Genomic DNA, 25,447 nt, shown 5'->3' on the forward strand with positions numbered 1-25,447 from the left:
TCCAAAGCAATATATACGTATAGCTGAATGATGAGAGTGGCATTCGTGTGTAAAATGTATTCCCTTGTCCAAGCAAACACTTCATAACAACTTGTGTGAAAAGGTGTATTTAAAAAACGAAGATTTAAAGCATGTTCCTTATAAATTACATGGAATGCAGTTTTTGTAAAATATGAAGCTTACTGGATATGATCCAGAGCAGCTGAACTATGTTAAAAGGCATAATAAACAGTCATAGCTTTGCATGCAGTTATTTAATTGGCAAATAGATTTTTCTATCACTGTCACTGGCAATAGCAGCCATTTGATACCTGGGCTTGGATTAAATGTTTCATCAGTAGTGCCTATTTAAGGATCTTTATGGAACAACAAGTTAGTCCCCTGGGCAAGCCCATGTCAACTGCAATAAAGAGATCTACACAGTGAACGAGATGTATTTTTGCAGGATTTACAGGGAGGCTGAGATTCTCTTTTCTGTCTCGATGCTTTCAAGGGCTGCTTCCCATTTTGTTTAAGAATGGTGTCTGTTGGTGGCAAATAGTGAATACCGGGCATTGCATATCCAAAGGATTTTTCTATTTTCTTGTGCAAATGGATTTATGAGCGGTTATCGTCTTTCTGCAAATAGGTGAGTCTCCGATACAAACAGATGTTGCAGGATTTAGGTAGGTTTAATTTTCCAGTAAATAAACTGCATCTAGACTAAACCCACTGATAATCCAAGAAACTGTTGGGTTTTTTCCCTCCCTCATTCTGAAAAAAAATCCCCCAAAAGCCCCCAAGATCATCCCCCTCTCACTCCTAATGCCGGGAAAATGTAATGTCTGTGGATTTCAAAATTGCTTTACTTTATTTAGTTCACAGTCTTGCTCCCGGGGTGCTCGTACGATCTGTGCATGTAGTTAATCCTTGCTGTAATATTTCATAATTGGTGCATATAATGTGTACGTTTGTCATTTTATAGCATAATGGTTGGATTTAAAAGCATTTTTAAAGTTAATTTTGAATGTGCATCTATGTTTGTCGTGGAACCTGGATCTGTGCTTCTTAGCAGTCAGATTAATTTTTCCCTGTTGATTTTAATTTCAGCCTTTTGCTTTAATACTTGTCTTGCAGAGATTCTTAAAAAAAAAAAAAAGTGAAACTGCGTAGTATAGCTGAAACTGATTGCACCTCTTATTTGTTTTTTGCGTGAGCATGCGAGGCATGAATTTAAATCTCAGCTGTTCATTGGCATCTTTTTGATCTGAACTGATGATACTGTGTCTAACCTCCTTAGCTACGTTACTGCTTTCTAAGGTTGAAAAGTGGAGAGTGAATGCCTCTGAGGTTGAATTAAATGAGCCATTTGCAACAGATGCAAACTCCGGTGAATAAGCATCTCTCAGGCTCACTTGAAATGGTTCGAACTTTTGTTCACTCGCTGTTCTCCAGTGGGAAGCAAAATGTGAATGCTACCATTATTTAAAGGATTGTTTCCAGGATTCTGGCGAGAATTCGACTTGTACAAGTACACACACTTGGCAACTGGTGTTCTGAAGTAGTTTTATTCTATATGGATATATATGTAATCACACGTACATGTAATGTTTTTGTTTATACATTCATACCCTTTGTATATTTTGACACATATTTATATATATCAATTAGTGTTCTTCTCGTTTTCTTTGTTTTTACTTAGTCTCTCCACCGAGTTTTTTCACTGTGTTTTTATCATACATAGGCAAAGCAAATCCCTCAGGTGAGTAACCTGTAAAGATAGAGTTTCAGAGTCAGATCCCTATGTACAGGGTTTTCTGCACCCACTGGTAGTGCAAAAATGCTTCTAAGCAGTCATGTTTTATTTTCCATCCCCTAGAAGCTATTTAGAGTCTTGTCAATGTAAAAGAGTATACCCCTAAATGTGCACTTAGAGTTGTTCCTGTATGATTTTCTCTATGCAAAGGGAAGCAAGTGAGCAGGTGCACCTCCTTCTCTCCCCTTAGCTCATCTTGGTTCCCATTACTCTCTGCATCATCTTGAAGAGCCGACAGGCAGTATTAACTCAGATCATGCATATAGGATATATGGTCATGTGTTTAGATGATTAATGTAGTGCTGTTCTGGCTTTCATAGTTTACTTCATGTGTGGTTCTCTTTGTGCTATACTTTGCAGTAAATAATAGTGTTTTCATGATAGAAACATTGCCTGTAAAATGCATCTTTCTGTCCCGCTTAGGGACCACAAACTGGAGAGACCTCTAAAGGAGTTAGTTTTTATGTAGGACCTACAAAGATGAATTCCTTTCATGCCTGCAGAACTGCCATTGTGACTGTAGTTGTGGAAGATGAGCAACAGCTGGTGTGTCAGTTAAACAGAACCGAACCAATTGTTTCTGGTTTGATACCGAAGTGCAAACACACCCAGTAAGACTCCGAAGAAAGCTGTTACTCTGTCCTTGAAATCAAGTGCTCAGGGCCTTGTCCTCCCAGAGGCATGGAGGGAATCATCAAACTCATCAGCTACTGGATAGACTGGAGGTAGAGGTCACTTTGTTTATTGATAAATCGTCAAATATAATGTATGGAAAAAAGGTGCTTGTGGCTAATTGATGTGTGTCTGTGTTCTTCAAACCTCAAATTTCTTTGCCTTTATGATTCTGTGGTGATTGTTTCAAGTTGGAAGAGGTTTGTGTTACAACAAGCACGTTTTTAGAGCCAAGTTGTTTTAGGCTTTGATCATCTCTGAAGACGTTTGCAGTCACAGAAGAAATAATACCAAGTCATTGTCATAATGACCAAAAAGATCTGTCCCGTCCGTTATTCCTTACCAAGCGTGCACATCCGCCGTCGCTCTGTACACTCCCCTGTAGATTGGTTGTGCCTTCCTCTGTGCCTGGGGGAGGCCTGAGCTGCATATCAATGTATGTGATAGTTCAGCCTTGTAACCTGGAGCGTGATGACTGCTAATGTGTTTGTTGGGGAGGTTTTTCTGCTTGTACAGATTAATGACCCGATTCGGAAGCTGCTCTACATGCTGGACTCCTGCTGATTTCTGTTTGTGCAGAGCTGCTATGGAAGCTAACTTTGAGCATATATCCTGGCATAATTTATTCAGGGTCCAGCCCTAATGCCCTGTTGGATTTCAAATAATAAACTGGCCCTTGCACAAAATCTCACCATCTCTCTCTTCTTGAAGCAAACATTTCTTGCCTGCTGGAGGAGCTGTGTCTTGAGCTTTGGTAGCATGGATGGGCATCCCTGCAGAGGCCTGGTCTTGCCCATGGAGCTTGTTGCGCTGACATAGAGGTGGGGGCTAAGCACTGGCTTCTCATAGGCTGTGTTGTTACAAAACAGGGTACTTATGGTATTTCTAGGGAAATTCTGGCATTTCCTCTGTAAATTTATTACAGATTTAATTTGAATAGGAGTTCACGTCAGATGCATGGCCTTGCTTTAGTTTTCAATAAAATGGAGTTCACTCTTGGCTAGACGAAGAGTAGTATGAATTTTATGCAGGCACCATGCTGTGGATCTGGCAATACTCATCACTCTGAATTTCCCCGATACTCAGCAACTGAGGTGCCTGTTCCCCACGCTGAGGCCTCCATTTTCCACCCAGCTGGCTGTTGGCGAGCTGCCTTGTATATCCCCTTGGCTTTCAGGAGCAGTCATGTGATGGGTCACTTCTGCTTGAGGAAACGGTAGTCCTGCCTGCAGGTGAACCAGGAGTAGCTGTGCATGTGTTGACTCTTCATCTGCATCTGTACGGCTTCTCTGTCCAACTCCATCCTCAGCTATATGTAGGTGTCTGAGTGTCTGAGTTCCTTACTACTCTGTGATTTAGCATACAATTTTTACTGTCAAAAATCCTGATTTTCTGTCTTCTAGAAGTAAAAGTAATCCTGAAGATCTGTAGAAATTTAGTTTTCTAAGAATTTAAAGATACTGTTTCTAAGCAAGTTGAACTGCAATATATTTCAACTTAAATCTTTTCTGGCTTCTATCCAGGACACTCTTGAGGAAGAATTCTTCCTCACAGAAGGTGGTTGTTTGAAGTGCCTGGGAGATTTGTAACATTAGAGGTAGCCAAGGTGAGGATGGATTAGTAGGCAGAGTGCAGGTGTGTGTTAAATGCAATTTATCACATGGATACCACCCCAAGGTATGTGGGTGGATGGATGGGTTGAGAGATGCCTACCTAAAGCTTTAGCTTGCTCAGTCAACACTTGATTCAGTAGATTTTCACAGTTTTCACTGCTTCTAACAGCATTAGCGGGGTCATAGTTTCACACAGATTAGCTATTCTTGAACAGTTTTTCCATTGTGTTAGGTGCAGGCAAGTCTCTCTACAGGCTCACTCAAGCATGCATGCCTTTTCTTCCCTTCTAGTTTTTGCAAGCAACATTCCTTTTGTGAGCGCTGAAAGGTTATCACTGCCTGGTAGTATTGTGATTTCTCATACGGGATTTCAGAAAAAGACATGGACAACTTTGTGCTCCATGCATACATTTATTGAGAAAACTTGTGCTGTGAAAATCCTAGTATGTTTACATTACCATTTTCCAGCAGCACAATTAGGTTCGGATTTTATGTGTTTATTAGTGTAACTGTTGAAACTCCAGTAGGTTTATTTGTCATGAAGTCCTTAAGACTGAGATATCTGATCTTGTGACTTGCTTTTGGCTTTGTACCGTCTCCCAAGAATATCTTTTTGCTCTATCAGCAGACACTTCAAAGTCAGTATCTTTTCAGATGTGAGAAGTAACAGCAATAAACCGTATTAGCAAATGCTCCAACAAGCCTCTTCTGTTTCCTTAAACTTTATGCTTAATAGTTGCTAATAAATAATCACTTTTCATCAAAATAACTGTTAAAGAACAGTAGTTTCTAAGATTTCTGTGCGCTAAAACTGCATGGGTCTGCTCGGTTAACTGTGTTATAGATACTGTTTGTCTGCAGCATGAGATTAAACAAGAGGAGTTCAAAGATGAGTTGAAAATACAGAGAAAGTCTAGAGAAAAGTGACTGTGATTCTGAAATGACACTGTATCCTCTTGGTTATTGACGGGTGAGACTGGTCTTCTTTAATGCCAGTAGCAAAGCTTCACTGTCTTTAGCTGGTCTGAGATTTTACTGTAATGGGTGTGGTTACAGAAATCTGATATTTTACTTTGATACCTGAAACCAGAAGAAAAAATGTGGTTTCTTTTTCAGTTGCCATGTAGAATCTACCTCTGTTCTTTTCCAAAGTTCATTTCATCCCTCAGAGCAGAGCTGAAAAATCAAATACCAAATCTGATACGGTTGCATTCCATGTGGAAAAGAAAGCTTGGATCTGGAGTAGTTTCTGCCTCTGAATAAATAGAGCCTACTTTTCAAACAAACCCATGCTGATTAATAATGCATTTCTATATTCTTCCAAAGTAAATTTTGCATAAGGCCTATGAGAAAACACATGAAACTTAGTGATCCAAAGAGAGTTTTAATTTTGGTTAATGTGAACTTAGAATTTAGGGAGTTGGTGCTGTACTAGAACAGTAAAGAATCTGCATCTGCTGCTGTGTATGGGAACTGCTGCTTTTTGCACAACTTTTGTTTGGTTCATTTTTGCTCTTCTGAGAAAATAAATGAAGCCCAAAGCTTCAATTCTTCTTTTTCTTTTCTTCCTTAGCAATACACCTTTCGTATGGAAAGGAAAAAAACTATTTTTATTTTTCCAGAGAATAAGCCATGAATCTGTGTTGTTTAAGATACATTGTCAAAGTGCATTTATCTTTGTACCAGCACATTTCTTGAGCCAGACACAAAGCCCGTGCAAGCAAATGGGCACGGGTTAGAGCTTAGGCATTGTGGGAGTACTGAATTATGATGGTCTCCATTGGGAGCTTACATGTCTGCTGAAATTCTGTACTTTGAGCACAGTGTTGTCGTTGGCTTCATAGAGTCCTGATTTTGTTTCTTTGGATGCAGGCGTGCATCCACTGTGAGACTGCAGTGGAAAGGAAAGTGAGTTCAGATGAGTAAGATAATGTGGTGGCAGCATTGGGGTAGTAGGAAGAAAAAGGAGTACTTTGAAGTAGATGTAAACAGTTAAAAATGAATACATTTGCACATTGTGATTTTTCACAGTTGGTCTGATGATAAGAATGCTAAATGCATGGTGGTCATTTCTTTTAAGCACTGGCCGTAGCAGAAGTGAGGGATCATTTTGCAACTCTTCATACAGCAGTTTGTCAAGCTTGACCATGCTTTGTATTTATCCAGGAATTATTGCAGTGTAACAAAAGGTGAAATTTTTGTTATGATGTGTAATCAGTTCATCTGGTGGCTGGTGGCTCAAGCTATTCAGAGGCGCAGTTAAGACATCGCTTTCCTCATGTCTGTTCGCATTAGTTGTACATCCAGCTGCTTTGCTTCAGCTAGTGCCCGGTTCTGCTGCGCGCGAACCAGTAAATCATGGCTAATACACAGCAATTTGTTAATGTGACGATGTACAGAAATATAACAGTATATATAGGGCTATGGTTTTTACATGGTAATGAGCTCTCCACTCGGTTCCTTATTGTATAATTCTTTCCTATTGCCTTTCTTTGATGGAAGTGCTCGGTTCGCAGCTTCTACTGCATGGAGGGTCCCCATGGAGACCACACGCTGCCTGCACCTCCTTTTTTTTTTAAGCTAATAAGAGCCTAGGTGTTTGTAGAGGCTTCTCTGAGATATGTTGTAAGTTGCCACTGAAATGGATACTTGGCTAGATTAACTACTGTAAAAAAAATGTGGAAGAATGAGAAGAGAGACCTATTTATGATATTGTGAGATTTACCAGCATATTTCAAAGAAATATATTTTTGCCTGGTGAGGATGCTGTCTGTCCTATTTGCATTATTTTTCTTCCTGCTTAGAATTGCTTTCTTTTGTTAAAGAAGGATGCTGTACCTGCATTATTGACTGGTGAGGTATCCAAGTGCTAAGTTTGCAGTTTCTATGAGAGCTGTTTGGTGCTGATTACATCCAGTTCAATCTGTTCTGTAACTTTGTCTCCTTTCCTATTTGTATGCCTTTATTTATAAATATCTTTTTTGTACTCCTTTTGTATTCCTGGCTCATAAAATCACAGCTAGAAGTACAAGCTTTATGACTATAAAACAAGTCATGCCTACCTTGTAGACTGTGTCATCTGCTGTGATGTTGTATTCTATGTATTATCAATTTTACTGTAAGAGGAAAATTAGAGCATGCATTTTCCACATGAAGAAATCAAATGTAATCTAAATGCAAACCACAGGTTTTATTGCACAGTAATATTTGATAGCACTGCTATTACTAATCCCAGCATGACAAGAAACACAGCATAGTTATGAAGTTCACAGCACTCATTTTTTAATGGTCTTCTTTTGGTTAGGAAAGCTGCAAAGCCAGGATGGATTATTCACTGGTTGTAGTCTCAGACTTGCAGAAATGTTATATGTATGTCTTACCAACAATTTCAGGTATGAGGAGAATAGGTATGCCTCATAATTTCCATGAAAACATTACATAGTAAAATTACAGTGAGATAAATAGAGTATATACTGTATTATAAGTACTTTTGTTTCTAATAGCTTATTCCATTGGAAATATCACTTTTTTATGTATTTAACATTTTAACAACAATAATCAAAGAAATAAAAGACACACTATTGCATTACAGTAGGCTGCACACACCTCCCAGGTGTGAAGCACACCGATACTTGCCTGGTAGGTTACACAAAGCAATTAAGATGAAAGTGAATGGGTTTCTTTCAGTGCCCTTGCTAAATGTGTCACTTTTTGAAGCAGTGAATGTTTTTAGTCAGGTTGAGTAGAAGTGCCAGAGCTGACTATGTCATGCGGTGACCTAGGAGTATTAGACAAGCATGCTGTTCGGGAGTATTGGGTACTAACTGGTACAGTCCAGCTCAGATTATATTGTGCTTTCTTGAGATGTGTAAATTTTCCATGACATCTACTGAGCACTGAATAACGCACTGTAGGCTGCGTTGGTCATAGCTGTGATTAGATCAGTTGCAATTAAAAGGGCATTTAGTTCTTAAGTTTTCTTAAATTTTCTGTTTCATGCCCAGAAGAACCCTTGCTTTGTATAGTTTTTCTCATAATGTGTTGTCTTCTCATTGAGTCAGTCTGTACTTTCTATAGTAATGTCTGAAGATCTCGGTGCATGGAGCAGTAAGCTTGATAACATTTGTTTCATCTGGAGTTCAGAATTTCTTCACCTATAGCTTGTCCTGCAGAGCAGGACACAACTTTTTAAGGAGAGAGTGGACTGGGATGTAAAAACAGAAGCAAGCAGGACATGCAATTACGGGGGGATTTGATTACTGTTACTGTCAGAAGGGAAATATGGCTAAAGCCCTGGGGATGATAGCCATTTCCAGACAATAAGTAGCTCCAAGTATCAATGCTTACAATTTCATAGTGCCATTAAGGTTGGAAAAGACCACTAGAATCATCCAGTTCCACCATCAAGTTGCTGGAGACTCATGCTGTCCTGAAGTCAGGACCACTCTCCTGCCTGATAACTGTTTAGATCGGTGAAGGGTTCTGCCTACCACATCATTGATACTTCTGTTTCCATTAGGGTCTGCAAGAAGTTTTCACTTATTTTTTTGAAGCAATAATCTGTCCCAACTGGGTATCAGACACGCTAGACTAGGAGAATGGCACTAATGTACTGTTCCTTCAGTGTGCTTGGCATATCCATGAGTGGGAAGTGAAAAGGAAATGGAGCTGATGAGAGAAATGAGAAACCTGCCATCATAAGAATTCTAAAAGAACTTCATATATATGTATAAAACTGAATTAATCCAGTTTTGGGAAAAAATATACAACCCATGTAAATAGTAGGCCAGGCTACATAATTATAATAGCCTTTTGCTCAATAATATATAGGAAATGTTTCCTGTCCCACAGTTATAATGCCTTTCCATCTAGTTAGCGTTTTCTTGCCTTTTCATTACTCAGGTTCTGTCTGGACATCCAGTCATGTTCTTGTTAAAGGGATATTAGCAAGATACCTGGAAGGAATTGGCTTGCTTAAACGATATGCACTGTAATTTAAGATAAAATAAATCAAATTCAGAAGTAATATCACTGGTACTTATGTACATGATACTTTGTGTTTGATCATATCTCCTCAGTTCAGTGTTATTTATTGTTGGTGATCATGTTTTGTCTGTTTTATCTCATTTTCTCTGCCAGCAGTTTTGCCTCTGTCCATATTCAGTTGTCTCAATGAATAATGCTTTTAGTTCATTGATTTTATATTCCAGATGGCTGAACTAAAGCTGGCCAACTTACTTTATACAGTTTTCCTAAATTCTACTTGTAGGCATTCTGTTCTTCTGAAATGGCAGCTAAGAAACTTTAATTACTTTTGATAACAGCATCTCGTTAGAAGACAGAGATTTTTTGAGAATTAAGTAAGTTCTATTCATTTCATTAGAACTTTCTACTTCCAAAAGAGCTCTTCATTTTTAAGTAAGCTGTGGTTGTGCCTTGCTCTTTTGGATGCAATTATAAAACTTGCATTTTGATCGCACTGATAAAGCTGAAATGATGAATTGCAGTGTTTTTGTCTGTTTTTCTTTTTTGTTAGCTTGTATTATTAGCTTTCCAGATTAAACCAGAGAAAACTGAGACCATGTGTGCATGATTTGTGTGTTCTGTGTGATGAACGTAAGCTACACCGAGGATTTTAGGTCTTCCTTAGATGGCTTTTTTGTTTGTTTGTTCCAGGAAAGTTGAGGTTTCTAAAATATTTCATAAGAGGCTGCTAAGAATGTTGCTGTAGACATCATCAGGTAGAGCACCACCTCCAGTGATTCCCTGGGTTACTCTTTAGTCACAGCAACCTCTACTTTCCCTAAATATGCTTTCAGTTTGAAAAGTCAGCTGACCATGCAGCTTGATTTGTACCCTTCTGTACTCGTTTTTATTGACATATCCTGAAATATATTACCTTCATATTGACCTTGTGGTGGTAGGCAATTGTGGGAGCAGGTCCCCAGGTCCTGAGAAAATAAGGTAACATGCACACATTTACTAGTTATGCTGATTTTCATCGTGATTTATTTTATCCGAAGTTACAGTGACTGTTGTTCAATTAACTCAAGACACATTTTCAGAACCATCATCCCTTTTACAAAGCATAGGGAGAACTACCTGTGCTCTAACTTTTCAGTTGTCTTCTGTCACCTTCAAAGAGAATTTTGCTTAATCTGGGCTTGTGTAGTCTTTTTTTTAATTTTATTTTTATTTTTTTTTAATTTAACAGTTCTATGTATTCTGGGTCTCTTGGGTTAAAGGGAGAAGAGTGAATGAGCAGAACATTTGGCAATGTCATAATACCAATCTTTATTTCATTTCATGATTAACATTTTGAAGATAAGTTCAGCGGGCAGTGATTGGAATCAACTGAGGATGTCCGGGGTACAAGAGAAAGCAATGCTTGATTATAGCAGTTTACAGTTTTACAGTTAAAGATATGAAAAAAACACAAATAGTACCTTTGGGATATGAAATATAATGGAAGTGTGGTTATTAAAAACTAGATATAATGTACACTAGTTATTACCTATTACTGTAAATCACCATTAGATGGAAGAAACATATCAGACAGATAAAGTAGCCCTCTTGGAATATGCTGCCTTATTTTTCAGTGATTTTTTTTTTTTTTGTTTGTTTTGTTTTTTCTTCCTGGGCATTGAATTGATTTGGGGTGTGGAATTCATTTAGGAGCAGGTATATTGCCCTTTTCTGAATGGCTATTGAAATGAAGTTGTTATCTGTTCTAAACTATAAGGCATGCTTCCCAGTACCCCCAGGAAAACTGCTTAAAGAAGCAATTGTGTGGACCAAATACTAATAGATATTAGTTAATGATGTTGCTGGCCTTCACTTTTTCACTTATCTTCAAATGGAAGTGCATGTTGATCTTCATTTCACAAATGGAAAAACTGAGTCATTCAGAGTTCATATGACTTTTCTGAAGTCACTAGCAATTCACTGTCAGATCTGAAGATAGAACATATGCCTTATGTGGTTATGTATGCTTTCATAGTGTGTAACTAAGTCCTTTTGGCTTGTTAATGCTTTTCAAAGAGATAAACAACTTTACAACTTTCTGAGTGACAGAAGTTTCTGTGATACCTGCTGGTGTCCTGTCCATCATCAAAAACCTTGCTTTTACTGCCACTCTGATCAGTTGGGGGACTCGATGTTCCAGTTTCTTTTGTGAGTGAAAGTGGATGAAAGCCAGGTCTGGTTCATATTAAACATAGGTATTAGAGTCATGTCAGTGCCATCACTGTCTTCCATTTTCCTAAGGATTACCTGACGGAAGTCTTGGAGTCTACAGTGTGATGTTTGTCCCATGGATTAGAGAGGACAAGGCTAGCCTAAGCAGAGCATCCACTTTCAGCCAGTGACTTTACATAAATCTGTTGTGACTCCAGCTTCATAGTGATGCTAACAGTCAGCTATTATGTCAAGAGTTTTCTTTGATCTGCTAAGTAAATACACATTAATTAGATTAATTAAAGAAGATAATTAGAGACAAAGATCAAGAAAATGTTGGCAATCCTAGCAACAGCAGCAATATTTTTTACAGTATTATTAGCTGGAGAAGGAAGATTCCAGGAACAAAGGTGCACAAAACAGGAAAAGTGAAATGCATCTGTGGTGGGTGAGTCTGGTCTAACAGCCAAATGCTCACTCAGCTGCTCACTCACTCATCTCTCCTGTGAGACAGGTAGAAAAAAGAGGGAAGGTGAGAAGACTCATGGTTTGAGATTATTATAGCCATAAATTTTTGAGTTTGAGGATATGAGGTTAGTGGGATACATAAACGAGGATTGGATTTCTCCCAAAAGCTCTGAGTTTGCTCATATAACCATGGGAAAATGCATGCTCCAAGGACACGAAGTAAAACACATCTATTTGCACACAGGTTTTCATTTCGGACTTCTCTTTGTGGACCAGATCTCAGATCACTGTAGAGTAGACAACAATGTAGGAAAGAAGCCATTGGACCTTGGTTATCTTCTTGCTGAGAAAGAATGAAGGAATAGACTGGACTCTGTACCTCACCAGTGTGTGAAAAGTCCCCCTGCCTGTATTAATAGCAAGGTCATTTGTAACATGTGTTTCATTGAGAATGTTTTCTGTTTCAGTCTGAGTTTTCTGGGATTATGGACTCTCTGAAGTCCCTTGGCCTTGGGCACTCCAGTAATTTTACTGTTTGCTTACTTTTGTGCCTTTGTTTCTAAACACAGTAGTCTTTATGTCTGGCATGTATAATGTGCCTGCCCAGAGAGGTTGTAGAGTCTCCTCTGGAGATATTCAAAACTCGCCTGGATGTTTTCCTCTGCGGCCTACTCTGGGTAATGTTCTTTATCAGGAAGGGTTGGACTAGATGGTCTCCAGAAGTCCCTTCCAACCTCTGTGTCTCAGTGACAAACAGCAGTGCACAAAGAGGAGCCATTCATGGCACGGAAATGGGGCAGAAAGCATTGAGTGAGTTGAACAGGAACAAATTGCCCATGATGACTGGAATACGCTGTAGGAGTCTCTGGGAAGTGAATAAGAAAATGGCAAGATCAGAATCTCTCTGAAATGTCATATGATGTAATGGTGGAAGAACTGTGGGTGTCTGGAGAGAGACTGGGTTTGGAGAGTACTGGGTTTTATTGTCAAGTGAGGGAGTACTCATTTCTAAGAAGAAAGGCAAAGGTGAAATTGGTAGAGACATTTTAATTAGTTTATGTGCCAGTGGGGTTTTTGTTTGTTTGTAATGAATATCTTATTCATGACATGGTTATAGAAAGGCCAGTGTTTGGGCAGCTAGCAAGAGAGAGCAGTGGAAAAACCCTATTACTTATTTCAAGGCACTTACTTAATTAAAATACAAAACAGGCAATATGGTCTCTGGATTTATTTTTCCCATGTAGTCTGTAAGCAATAAGCTGAAACTGCGGAACAGAGAAGTGCACTTGTACCTTCTCGTCATGACCTTTGAGCTTCTTCCTTTTCTCTGAGATAGAAGTAATTCAGGCCCAATGGTATGATGCTGTGAGCCTGCTGTCTGATAGTGGAAGTGACTAACCACGGCTAGGAATAATCTCCCTTGGGTAGTCCTTAAATCCCACTGGGGATAATCAGTCTTGAAGTTCATTAGCCCGCCAGTGCCTCTTTTTCATGTCCTGTTGAGGTGAGATGCAGGCATAGGTTCCTCTTTCCTCATTAACACCTAAGAAAGTAAGAGCTGTTTGCTGATTCTCTGAAATATGGTGATATTCTTATGCAGAGAATATCTGCTCTGTAAGTCAAACAGTTTTTCCTGCTGTACAACCCTATGAGCTATTGTACTCTCATTGCCTTTATTTTGGTGTGTTTGGTTTCTCACCTGTACCTTGCTGCTTGAGGATGCCTACTTCCAGCCTGCAGCTTCCAACAGTAGGTATGCTTCTGTTAGATGGCATTTTATGGGGGAAAGGAAGGAGCTGCCGAAAGAGTTGTGTAGTCAGTCGCTGGGATTTCTCTTCCTTGAACCCTTGAAGCTATTAGGTGCAAGTGAAGCATAGGCATCTAGTGAGGACTAGTCTGTAGGAGCGGACAACTTATGTTGTGAATTATGTATGTATTTTTTCATTTCAGTTTTTTTTAAGTTTTCTTTCTTGAACTCTCCTCATGGAAGCTGCAGTTACAGGGATTACTTCACTGGGTGTTTGCAGCTCTGCTTCATACCAGCTGTTGATAGCAAAACAGGGTTACAGCAAGAGCGTATGGATCAGCACTGGCCATCCCTCCCTGTCCTCCCCTCCTGCCCCGGCTCCATGGCATGGCTTTCCAGACATGCTTACCTCTTAAAAGTAATACAAACAGTGATCGTTGCTGCATTATGGCCCTAAATGTTGATCATGTAATTAACAGATCCAAAAAAAGTTTTGTTAGTTAGTAGGTTCAAAATAAATATTAAATCAGCATTTAAAATTTAAAATAAATAACTTTTTATTATTATTATTTTTAACCCATAGCTCTGTTTGTCATGGCAAAATGTAAAATATTTCCATCCTGTAAACAAACCATAAAACATTTAGACTTTCTGCAATTATTTTGTGGCCTGTATTTATAATAGAAGAACCCAGAGCTTCTTTTAAAGTCTGAGAAAAGGCTGTTCCTGGCTGAACACTGCTGAAATGGATTTGTATAAAATCCATTTCTCCATAAACAATTAATTAAAATGCAGTGCAACCAGTCTGTAAAGGAACTCTTGGGACACTTGGAAGCATGTGGTTGCGATATAAACTGAGGCTAAAATGGTGGATTCACCATGTCTGAGGAACTAAACTCTCTTGTGAAACAGCGTGTGTTCTAAAGATGTATGCAAGGTCAAATCTGTCTTGGAGGACTGCATGGGGTCTGTGGCTTCAGGTGGGTTTTTAGAGGCCTGCCCCCACTCCCTGCAGTGGCTGTCTGCTCTGTGGGGCTGTGGAGCCCTGTGGGCAGGCACAGCTTGTCACCGTATGCTGGAGGTCACTGAATTGTAGAATAGCCTAGGTTGGAGAGGACCTTAAAATCATAGAGTTCCAACCCTCCTGCTGTGGGCAGGGACACCTCCCAGTAGATCATGCTGCCTGAGGCCCCATCCAACCCAGCCCTGAGCGCCTCCAGGGATGCGGCACCCACAGATTCTCTGGGCAGCTGTGCCAGGGCCTCACTGCCCTCTGAGTAAGAAATATTCTCCTATAGACTGGCTTTGGTTTCTCAGCAGATTTTCACCAAGCCAGTTTGGTGCTCTGGAGAAAGAAGGCCATGAGAAGAAAGAGATGTATCATAGAGCTTTTCATCAGCCTAATTCTGCCAACTGGATTCTGGAAGCTGCCTAAACTACGAGCAAAAGTGTGTGATGAAGTAATGTGTTTCTTAAGGTTGCAGCTATGTTTGGCTGTCAGTCACTGCTGGGTTTCTTAATATCCTTATGTTAATTGCTGTAAAAAAACAACTGTTATTATCAGAGGAGATGGCGTTAAGCAGTCACAGAAGGGTGAGTGTCTTCAAAAGCTGTGTGCTGGAAGTAAATGTATGGCTTCCAGAAGTTATCCTTCCTGAACTGTGGCACAAACAGAGGAGTGCGTGTCACTGTCTCTCTGTAGCATATCATATGTTTTTTGGTATTGGTTTCCATTAATGAGCTTTTGTATTCTCTCTGCTAATTTGATGTATGTTTTTCTCTATCCTTTTGATCGTGAATTGAAGCTTGTAGGGGGAACTTGTGCTGGTTTTACTGTTAGCTGCTGAAACGATACTGTTCAGAAAACCTGCAGGGTTTGTTGATTACTTTTGGTTTTATGTTGTTTTTTTTTTTTTTCCTCTTTGTTTATTTATTTATTTTTTTCAGCTTTGTACTCCTTGCTGTATTTGACTTCTTTATAGGAAAAATTATGGGAAAAGTGATTTAAATGTTTGCTGAAAGACCTTATTCCTGCTTGGGTTGTAAGCTCTGACTCAGCGCAGCCACTGTAAGGGTGAGGTGGCTAATGTTTAATGAAGAGGCCCTTTGTTTAAAATGCTGATTGTCCTTTGAAATGCAGAAGGCTTTAATCAACACAAAAATCTTCCCAAAATTCCAGATGAGCTTACAGCTCCCAAAACCCAGTGTTCTCTGTCACCTCCCTACATCTCCTTGTGCTCTGGTCCTCGGAACCACCCAGCCAGTTTGACTCAGCACCCAGCAGCACCCAAGGCACAAAATCCCCATCCCCTTTCTTTCACAGACCAATACAAAAAGCCTGAGGTGTGTACTGAAATTGAGACACTTTTCTACTGCATACTTTCTTTTTTTTCCCTTCTTTTCTTGTGTGTGTGTGTGTGCGCGAAGAAAGGAGGTCTATAAGAAGGCTTAACAATGCGCTTACTGTTCTGTCAGAGGCTGCCTGACTACATCTTGTTTTATTTGGCCATCGCTGAATGGCAGTTTCATTTATGTTTTGGATGTTTGGCAGATATTTTATCTTTGTCAAACTTCACTTTTAACATTTGTTTAGATTACGTGTCACAACGCTTTTCATTTTTTCAGACTGAGGATTTCAGTTGGCCTGATGTTACTCAGAAGTGGATGGTGTTTCTGGCATTTTGAATTCGCCTCTAACACGTCGTCCCTTTCTGAGATACCCCGGTGTAGTCTGTTGATTCATATTCACTTTTTCACACCTTTCCCTTTGCTGGGAATAATACTACTATTGTGAGCCTCTGACTGCATTGATGGTGACATAAAAATCTCCTAAATCCTGTGAATAATAACAAAAGAGATCATAGCAACATGTGTGAAAACTTGAATTCATCCATTTTGCTCCTTGCCTGGTCCATAAAACATAAACATGCTGCATGTGTTTGGAGATTAGGAGCATCTTTCCTCACCATTCTGCCTGAGAGGTGATAGTGTTTACTTTTAGTATCTGTGAGGAAGTTCTTCAGATGTTCAGCAGCACTTATCTGAGCCATCACTCCCTGAAAACACCAGGAGCCTGGGCCACGGGTTCCTTATGCAGTGTTTTGCCAGATGCTGTCAGCTCCATGGTATCTCTTTGATATTTGTGTGGGGCAGATCATATAAGAACATGAGCTTGGGCACAGACCTGATTCCACTTCTTCTCTGCCTGTGCAGTGTAACCTTTGCATTCATTTGATTTGGAAGGAATTATGGTGGGAGAAGAGGAAAATACCGCAAAGGCTTCCAGGTTCTTTATCAGTTATTTTTGTTCATGTAATTCATCCTTGAGTCCAAATCTGAAGTAATGACCAGATTCTTACAGTTTCTGCCTTGCCTTTTGGCTCTCTATAAATGGAACTGAAAGGGAGAAACTGAATGGGAGAATGGAATTTAAAAATGAGATTGGGAAACTTGAGGTATGATATTCACATTGTTCTGATAAGAAATAAAAACATATATTCCCATGTAGCCGTTCTACAGGTGTTCTGCCACAATCGATTTCAAAGGGATGATTTGCTCACGCTAGTCTTATTCACAGCAATAGCAAATTGCCATCATCCAACTGTATGAATTAATGCACTTTTCAAAAAAGTTTTGAAATTTGGAGGTCATATTACTGAGTAGCAAATGCTTTGCTTCAACAAAGAACAGTTTACCAAAAGCAATGTAATTGCTGAAATAGTTTAGACTAATCCTTGCCCAGGCTCCGTTCATTTCCATGCTTGAGCTGACCTGCACATCAAGACACATAGACATAAAATGCGTGAAGAAATTAACAAAAATTGCCAGTGTTCAGCCTTCTCCAAAATCAGGAGGCAGCCTGCAGACTTCAGGCGGCTGATGAACCACAAGTGAACCTAAAGCCACCCAGAGGTCAGGCAGTGGGGCAGGCTCTCTGAGGGCTCCTCATCCCTGCTGCCCTCAGCCACCCCATTAGCTGCTTCCTGCAGACCAGTCGAGAGGGTGGCAAGCAGACTGGTAATGGCTTGGTGTTTACAGAGTGTAAGTGTTTAAGTGCAGAGTTTGGGCAGCTTGGGTCCATGCTGTTCCTCTTCTGCCTTCGTTTGTAACCTGGCACAGTGTTTGTCTGGGGAGTTAATGGAATTCTCTTTGTAGTGTTTGTCTGTCAGCTGCCATTATTAATTGATGTAATTGTTTCTTTGCTAATATTTACTTAGGATTTTAGCATGGAAGTGACTATACATATAAAGATAATTCTAGTGCAGTCTTAGAAGGAAGTCAGTGCCTTAATCAGAGAAAGGACTTGCTACTCTTGACTTGTTATTCAAGAATGGGGATTTTTTGTGTTTTTTTTTTTTTTTTTTTTTTTTTTTTTTTTTTTTTTTTTTTTTTCTGCCCTGAAAAGTGTTTACCCTGAAATCTAAGGAAGTTGTTAACTAGGTGGGTAACACTTGAAGAAATATTTACTAGCAATTAAGATGGACGAATGAATTTGACAAAGAAACTAATACTTATCCTGAAGGAAACCTGACACATCTGAGAGAGAGGGAGGAAGAGGTAACGTGGAGACACTCCTGCCTTCTCAAACCCTCTCTTGTGCCGTCTGAAGAGCCACTGCGGTGTGCTCTGTTGAGGAGGAACTGAGAACCAGAGACTTTTGAAGAAAGTGAGTTATTTACACTTAACTTCTCTTTACCGTGCTGCACTAGATCCTGTAGCAACACAGGGAAAATTGGAATGATTTAAAAACAGCAGAATATTATTTTAAGTGGTGCATTGGTGATGTTGGAAAGTCAGAGCCTCTGTATTTTTAAGGATTAAAAACATGTGGAATGTAGATACAGAAGATATCCACAATGCTTGAGTATTATTTAGAGTTATTCGTATTATTTGGTCTAGTAAAAACAAACAAGAAGACCGAGAGGAGATCTCCTGTTACAGAGTATAAGCCATCCAGTAGATGGGAGCTGGAAAGAAATTTTATGGGAAAGTTTTTCTGTAATTGCTCTCCTAGAGATTTCTTCATCCTTTCCCCAAAGCATTTGATACTGGCTGCTGTCAAATGAGAGGTTACTGAGCTAAATGGACTATTAATCTGACCCAGTACAGCAATTCCTGTGTTCATGTGTTTACAAGCAGACTTTGTCTGCTGAGGGTTGTCTCCCTGGAATAAACCATCCATTGGAGGCTAAGGAAAGGGAACTGCCCAGAAGCTTTTATGCTGTTGCTATGTAATTTTGTATGTTGTTTTGAAAAAGGGTATCCTTGATTTTTATTTTTTTTTTTTCCTTTTATGTGTGTGCATGTTTTAAATTACAAAATTGAGCTTTCTCTTTAAAGGCTTTGCTGTTCAGTAATATTCAACATGGAGTAACATTGTTATTTAGTATTACGTGCTTTTAAGAATTGAGGGACAAAGTAACCTTGGTGGGATGGTGTTGACTGGTTGCTCTCATCACCTAGCAGCTCTTTTTTTCCTCACAAGTAGAGAGAGGAAAGGAAAGTATGCTCTTGTTGGCAGTGGTGTTCAGTGTAGGCTATGTTCCAGGGAACCCAACTTTCTACCTTCATCCATTTTTAATAGAGGGCTTTCTGTATTGCTTGTCCCAAAGAGGTTCAGTGAGTGGCCTGCCTTTGCAGTGAGGTACGTCAGGTGCAGCTGCTGGGGAACGGTGTGTGTGGAGTCGCTGTGCAAATCTTACATTGGATTTCCTTATTTTCTTAAGGCTTAGCAATGTACGAGGCAGTCAAGCTGTTTAATTCAGATCTTTTTAGCACGTCAAACAATATTGCTTCATGTAGATAACTTTCAGTTCTTTTTACTGCTCTAAGAGGTACATGAGAGACATAGGATACAAGTGTGCTTTGTTTCACCCAGAAAAATGTGAACTTCATATGGGGAGAATGTGTTTCATTTCCTTACCATGTGTCAACAACTGAATCCTAAACCTGTGTTTATCAGATGCAGAACTGTTTTTGAAGGATTATCACTAAATCAAATGCTATACTGGAATTTAAGGTCTTGCTATAGCATTTCTCAAATTTTCTTATTCTTCTTACAGGCCTTTTGGTCTTTGATGCTGAGATCTGGTATTCAGCGGCTCTATTACTGAGTTCATCTTTGTACAAGAAAATAAATAGTTCTCCTTTGCAAAACCTTTATACTCTGATAGTGAAGACAGTGCGCCCAATTTGTTGGTTGTATTTATTTATTTATTTATTTGCTCATCATTATTGTGCAAACGCATGCAGAAAAAGAAATTGTCTTAGCTCACACATGGTAAAATCAGTGTAACCAAATTACTGTAGCTATAAAATGTGTTAAAAGAAGGCGATCCTATTGCTTTCTGTAACATGTAGCCTCCCATTATTATTTTTGGAGCATATCTCTTCATCTGGTTAATATATGCTAAAAGTTAAGGCACGTGCCTTTGGCAAAAGAAGAGTTAGAGCAGTTCCATGAATATGAGGCCTAGCCTGTGTCATAAATGTGACAGTTCATACAGAGGGATGACTTGGTGTTTTTTTTCCTCAAATTCCTAAATCTCTCTCTTATCTCTCAGTACATTAGAACAAATCTACCACCGATACTGCCTACTAAACCATGTTCCTGAGTGCCACATCTACCTTTTTCTTCAACACTTCCAGGGACGGTGACTCTCCTTGCATTTTTGCTCTCTTTGCTGCCTGCTTGGGCACAAGGCACAGTGTAGCTCCAATTCTCACCAGTGCAGAGTGCCCACAATCATGGATTTCAAGTTTGGAAACAGAAAACTTCTTCTTTGGATCCATATGAGCAAAGTATCCACCAGAACCACTGCTTATATAAAGCAAGTGGGAGATCTTATAGAACTTATTTATTCTGAGAGGTTATTTCCCTTAGTTGGTATCTTTATTGCATCTCCTGCTTGTGTATCTTTATGAGGACACTTAAATTGCTTTTTTTCTGCTTTCTTCGGATTTACTTTAGCATATGGTATTCTGCTAGACCACATACATAGAATGGATGGATGACTGCCTGAGACACAGTTGGCACAGATGATGTCAGCAGGGAAGAGGATGCAGTCAGAGTAACAGTGGGCATACTGAAGGTTGTGGCTGAACCAACAGCCGTTATCTGTGACTGGACACAGAGTTTGAGGATTTGTTGGCCTGATTATAATCACAAGTGGATTCTGGGTGGCTTTGTTTTACTTGCAAAGGTCTTTCTCTATTTTCTCTTTCTCCTTCCCTTCTTCTTCCTCTTTCTCTTCCTCTTCCTTTTTCTCTTTTTCTCTTTTTCTGGTAAGGGAGTAATATATTTTCTCAGTCAGTGAATGCATCTTTTGAAGAAACTTCAGGTGCTGTTAGGAAGGTGCTCCCTGCTGTGACATGTCTGCTTTGACATTCCTAGTTCAAAGATACGCTCTACTTGGCCACTGGTATTTGCATGGTTAAGTCAGATTGTCTTATCAGCCTTGGGCACCCAGCTGTGCTTCCCAGCTCCACAGCCTCTGCTGTGTCCTTTGCAGTACGCAAGGCTGCTAGAGCCTGGCTTGTGAGTGCTGCTGTCCTGAAAATCTTGTGGGGACAGCCTTGATAAGGTCACTCTGGCAGAGAGCTGCTCTAGGGGGAGGGTGATGACCAGACAGGGCATAAGGTGGTATGGAAAGCGTACCTGTCTGGCTGCAGTACAGAGGATAGCCTGAGGTCTGAACAAGAGTAGCAGTCAGCATCATATACAGCAGGCTGGTGCTGCACCATGTGGTGAGCATGAAGGAGAGATGCAGCAGGGATTGTAGTGTCCATACCAGCAGGTGGGTTTTGCAGAATGCTCTTTGCCAGCCTCCACCTGTGACGGGTAGGCTGCTCCCTTCTTTCCTCAGGAGCATCACCTGGTTTTCCAACCTGAACATGACAGAGTGGGGAAGCTGCCCAGCCATTTCCCATTTTACCGAGCTATAGCTTTATTATTCCCAGGAGAACCCTTAGAACTGCATTCCATATTACCAACAAAGCACTGTCATCCCTTGACAACAGTAGCCACGTTTTCACATCTTGCCTGGCACAATGTAGCCTTTTGGTCCATGGCTGGGTCTTACGGTGACACTGCAGTAAGAGTCCCTGGAACATATACACTAAAGCACTACTGCATTCACTTTCAGGAGGAATAGTTCCTTGTTTCATTTTCAGGCATGAGGACTGGCAGCTCCAGATCTCCTGCCATTCAGACCTAAAATCCAAGTTATGCTTTGATAGTTAGGAAATGCAGGAAAATGTGGGCCTAAGCTTTGCTTCAGCTGCAGTTCCTCATGGCGTAATTATTACTGTTGCCTTCTTGAATGCTTTCAGAATTAATGATTTTTAATACATTACTTAGCCAGTCAAGCTGAAAGATTAGTGTTCCAGATGTATTGGGAGGCTAAATGCTGCCCTATTGAGTCTTTGATTTGGGCTGAGGTTAAACTGATTATGGCTAAATGGCTTTGAAATGACAATAGGTTTGGGCAGATCTAAATTCCGCATGGTGGCGTATTGCTAGACTGCATCCCTAAGAGTCTACATGGAACTTCTTCCTCCGCACTGGATATGAAGTAATTCAGGCTAGTGTACTTACCAGTGGAAAGCTGCCTAGCAGCTAGCAGTGGAAAGATGCTTTCAGAAGTGAGCGATTGCTGTGAATTCACACTTTCTTTTTCTGCAAGAATACCTTTGCTCTGTGTTTGAAGTCCTGCTTTACACTGGTGGTGGTGGCATGTATGACAAAAGTCTTCTTGACTTTTTTTTGGTGCTTAGGCTCCTGCATGGTTGCTTTTGAAAGTGAAATGTAAGGTCATAGTTCACATTGGTCTTTCTGATTATGTTATCCATCTGTCCAGCAGCTCTCTCAGAATAATTCTGAGACATACATCTTCTAAATGCGTTAGGATGTGGAAAAGATGTGCTGTTTTTGTGGCTACCATGATTGATTGTTGCACCTCTGTCCTTATGACCTGACTGATAAGGTTTTGCAATATTTTCAAATGATTCAGATGATAAATCCAAAAGTGCTTACATGAGCAATGTTATCTCAGCATATTAATAGCGTTTTGCAGTTGCCTTATTGGCTCCCTGTTAAGCAAAATATTGACAATAAAAAAGCTATTTTTGCTTTGCCATCCACTCTATGGCTTTGTCCCCTCCTAGCTAATGGCTGTGCTTGTTCCTAATTTTGCTACCCTATTGTTCCTGTGACAGGGAGCTAAAGAGAATAGAGGCTCTAATATAAACGTTCATAATCTCCACCAGCCCTCTGGCATATTCTACTGACCCTAAGGGAGTCTTACCGGGAATATATTGGAACTTCTGATATGTAGTAAGTGAAGGCTTAGGGACCTGAAGTAGGCAACAGAAATGTTGTCTTCTGCGTAAAGTAGGACTGAAGACTCTAATAACTCAGAGGAATTACAGAACCTTTCAGCAGGCACGCTGTTAGACTTGCCGTATATAACAAAAGATGATAAATTATGTGTGTGAGATTATTCTCTGTTAGCACAGTGTCGGCACTTCTGTGCTACTAAGATGATAGATGACCTTTGAGTCCAACAGACAGAGTTCACAACCAATGCTTGAACCAGTAATCCTCTGTTTTTCCCTCGTTCCACCTTCCTCACTTGACAAAGGGGGACAGCAAGGACCTAAACTGCCCTTGCTCTGAGGAAGAAGAAATTCCAGATTTGTAGTGCAAAGAAATCAGACTGCTGACAGATTGCACTTTCATCCTGAACATGGTGTCTCGTGTCCTAGCTGTGGGATCGAGAGTTCTAGATTATCATTTCACATTCTTGAGCACATCCCTGATGTAAACTTCCATCACTTTTCTCAGAGAGCCACCTGAATAAAATATATTCGTCTTTTGAGTGAATCCACTTTCTTTACTTAACAATCAGTTAAATCGCTCAAAGTAGGAAAATTTTCTTTGCGGTATGTACAGAGTAGACTCTTGCAGGATCCTTGTCTGTGTTGCATATAAAGTCAGCTGTGCTGAACTGAAACAGTCCACCACTGCGGCGCTTATTTTGCAAATGAAATGGTGTTTTATTTTCTTCTTTATCTCCTTTGACCCCTGGGTTCTGTTCTCTGTTCTACTAAAGAATCCCTGTATGAGTCCATGCAGAAAATGACTAATCAGCTAATCTGAGGAAAAGATTTGGTGTGCTGTTTTGCTTTGTTATGCTGATGCTGCTAAGACCAGGACTTCTCAGGACCTGGGAAGATACCCGTAAGGGTGAATGGACAGAATAGTCCATGTTGCAGTGCACATCGTGACCACAGAGCATTGTCCTCCCAAAGAGATCTGCTTCTTTGTCAAGGAGCTGCCCTCCAAAGTTGCTTTTCTCTTCAGCTTCTAAGCAGATGAAGTACTCTGTTCTTTAATGATTCCCAGGCCCCCATCATTTACTAGGGATCTTCATTCCGTCACCAAAACAATAACATCACTTGACCCCTCTTACTAATCTCAGAGGCCTCTTAAAGGTTGTAAACAGTCAGTAGAAGTCCTGTTTAGCAGTTGCAATGATGGAAAGTGCTGTTTTTGCCATTGGTCATCGTGATGTGTTACCCATTACCTACCAGACTGAGGATAGGCATTCCGAAAGTATGACTGGAAATCTTCAGATGCATTCTCTGTGTTCTCCTAGCCCTAACACCATTCGGAGGTGACTTATATACTTGTAAACATCTCCATGTCACATAATATTGGATAATGTTACTGAACATAGTCAACAGGGTGGGTTTTTCTTGCTTACTCAGTCTTCCGCATTTGCTTAGTCTACCTTTCCCTAGCTCTTATCTCTTTCTAAGAGCCCTTCTGACAGAACCTTGCTTTGGCTGGAGATCAATATGTTACTATCTTGAGGTTTCTTGTAACAAGAGTTAAAGAACCACTAGCACAGTTAACACAGTTAAGGAGAAGACCTTTAATGGAAGATTATTCTGTTGGGCAATGTGTCTTATTCTGTACTCAACTGGAGGTCATGGGTGCTACCTTTCTTTTACAAATGGTAAAGAATAAAGTTGGCTTTAGATGCTACCTGTTGGCATATGGATGCTTAGCAGTCTGTTGGTGCTCATCACAGCTCATCCTTTCTGTCTGTGGTTCTTTTTCTCTGCCTTGACTGACTGATAAAGGAAAGTCCAAGGGTTTAGGTTACTTGGTCACAGAAACAATAATTTTACTCTTCATGGATTGCAACCTCACATAGAGGTAGGTTGGATCAAAATAGCACGCTTGGACAGATGGGATGGTAAAGGATGGTTTGGGTCAAAAAGCTCAGTCTGGTTTTTCTGAACTGTAGGGAAAAGGAGCAAAGGAAGCATGAAAACACGTGGTTAGAGAACAAGATTAAAAGTAGTAGGAAGAGCTACTTGGATGAAAAACCCTATATTGTACTTCCTAGTAACATATGACTTGAATGAGCAGCATGGGTATGTGCTGCTTAAATTGAGGATCATCTGCGTTATCTGTTTGGGATAAGTGATGTATTTTTTCCTTCAGTTTTTGGGGATTAACAAAGAAAACAGGTTCAGCCTAGAAAAACAAATAAGTTTTGTCTGGAAGGTCTCCAGTCTCCTAAAGCATTGTAGCCCATGGAGTAACTTCTTATCTAGGGTATTCTGAATGTGAAATTACTGTTTTACGTCTTTAAAAGCCACAGCAAGTACCAACAGAGGTGACAATGTAAAAACAGAAATTTGGATCGCAGTGAATAAGCAGTTCTGAATGGTAAGAAATCACTTCTAATATTGAGGAGGGAAATGGGTATAAAAGTTCATTTTAACTCGAGGAGAAGTAAAAGTTCAGTTACCCTCCTTTTGGTTTCCATAAATAAAAGAGAACAACTTGACAGCCAGTTGGGATTTTTGAACGTGGCAGAATAAGTAAGGAATGCATTTAGTTTCAAAGCGGAGTACCCTATATGCCAGCACGAAATGTATTCAAAGCTCCTTGAATTCTCT

The 25,447-nt window shown here is 40.0% G+C and overlaps 1 protein-coding gene across 7 annotated transcripts in view; it reads left to right on the forward strand.

Annotated features, from left to right (window-relative positions):
* The window catches only part of RARB (retinoic acid receptor beta), a 317,775-nt gene that overhangs the window by 95,651 nt on the left and 196,677 nt on the right, over positions 1-25,447 (forward strand). The window contains exon 1 of one of the 7 annotated variants that reach the window (XM_072327972.1): positions 429-628. The exons of the other annotated variants lie outside the window; for them this stretch is intronic. The gene's annotated coding sequence lies outside the window, so the exon portion shown is untranslated. Of the gene's footprint in view, positions 1-428; positions 629-25,447 lie in introns of those variants that run through there. 7 annotated transcript variants of the gene reach the window in all.

This window comes from Excalfactoria chinensis, chromosome 2, assembly GCF_039878825.1.
Source record: "Excalfactoria chinensis isolate bCotChi1 chromosome 2, bCotChi1.hap2, whole genome shotgun sequence".
NCBI classification, from domain to species: Eukaryota; Metazoa; Chordata; class Aves; order Galliformes; family Phasianidae; genus Excalfactoria; species Excalfactoria chinensis.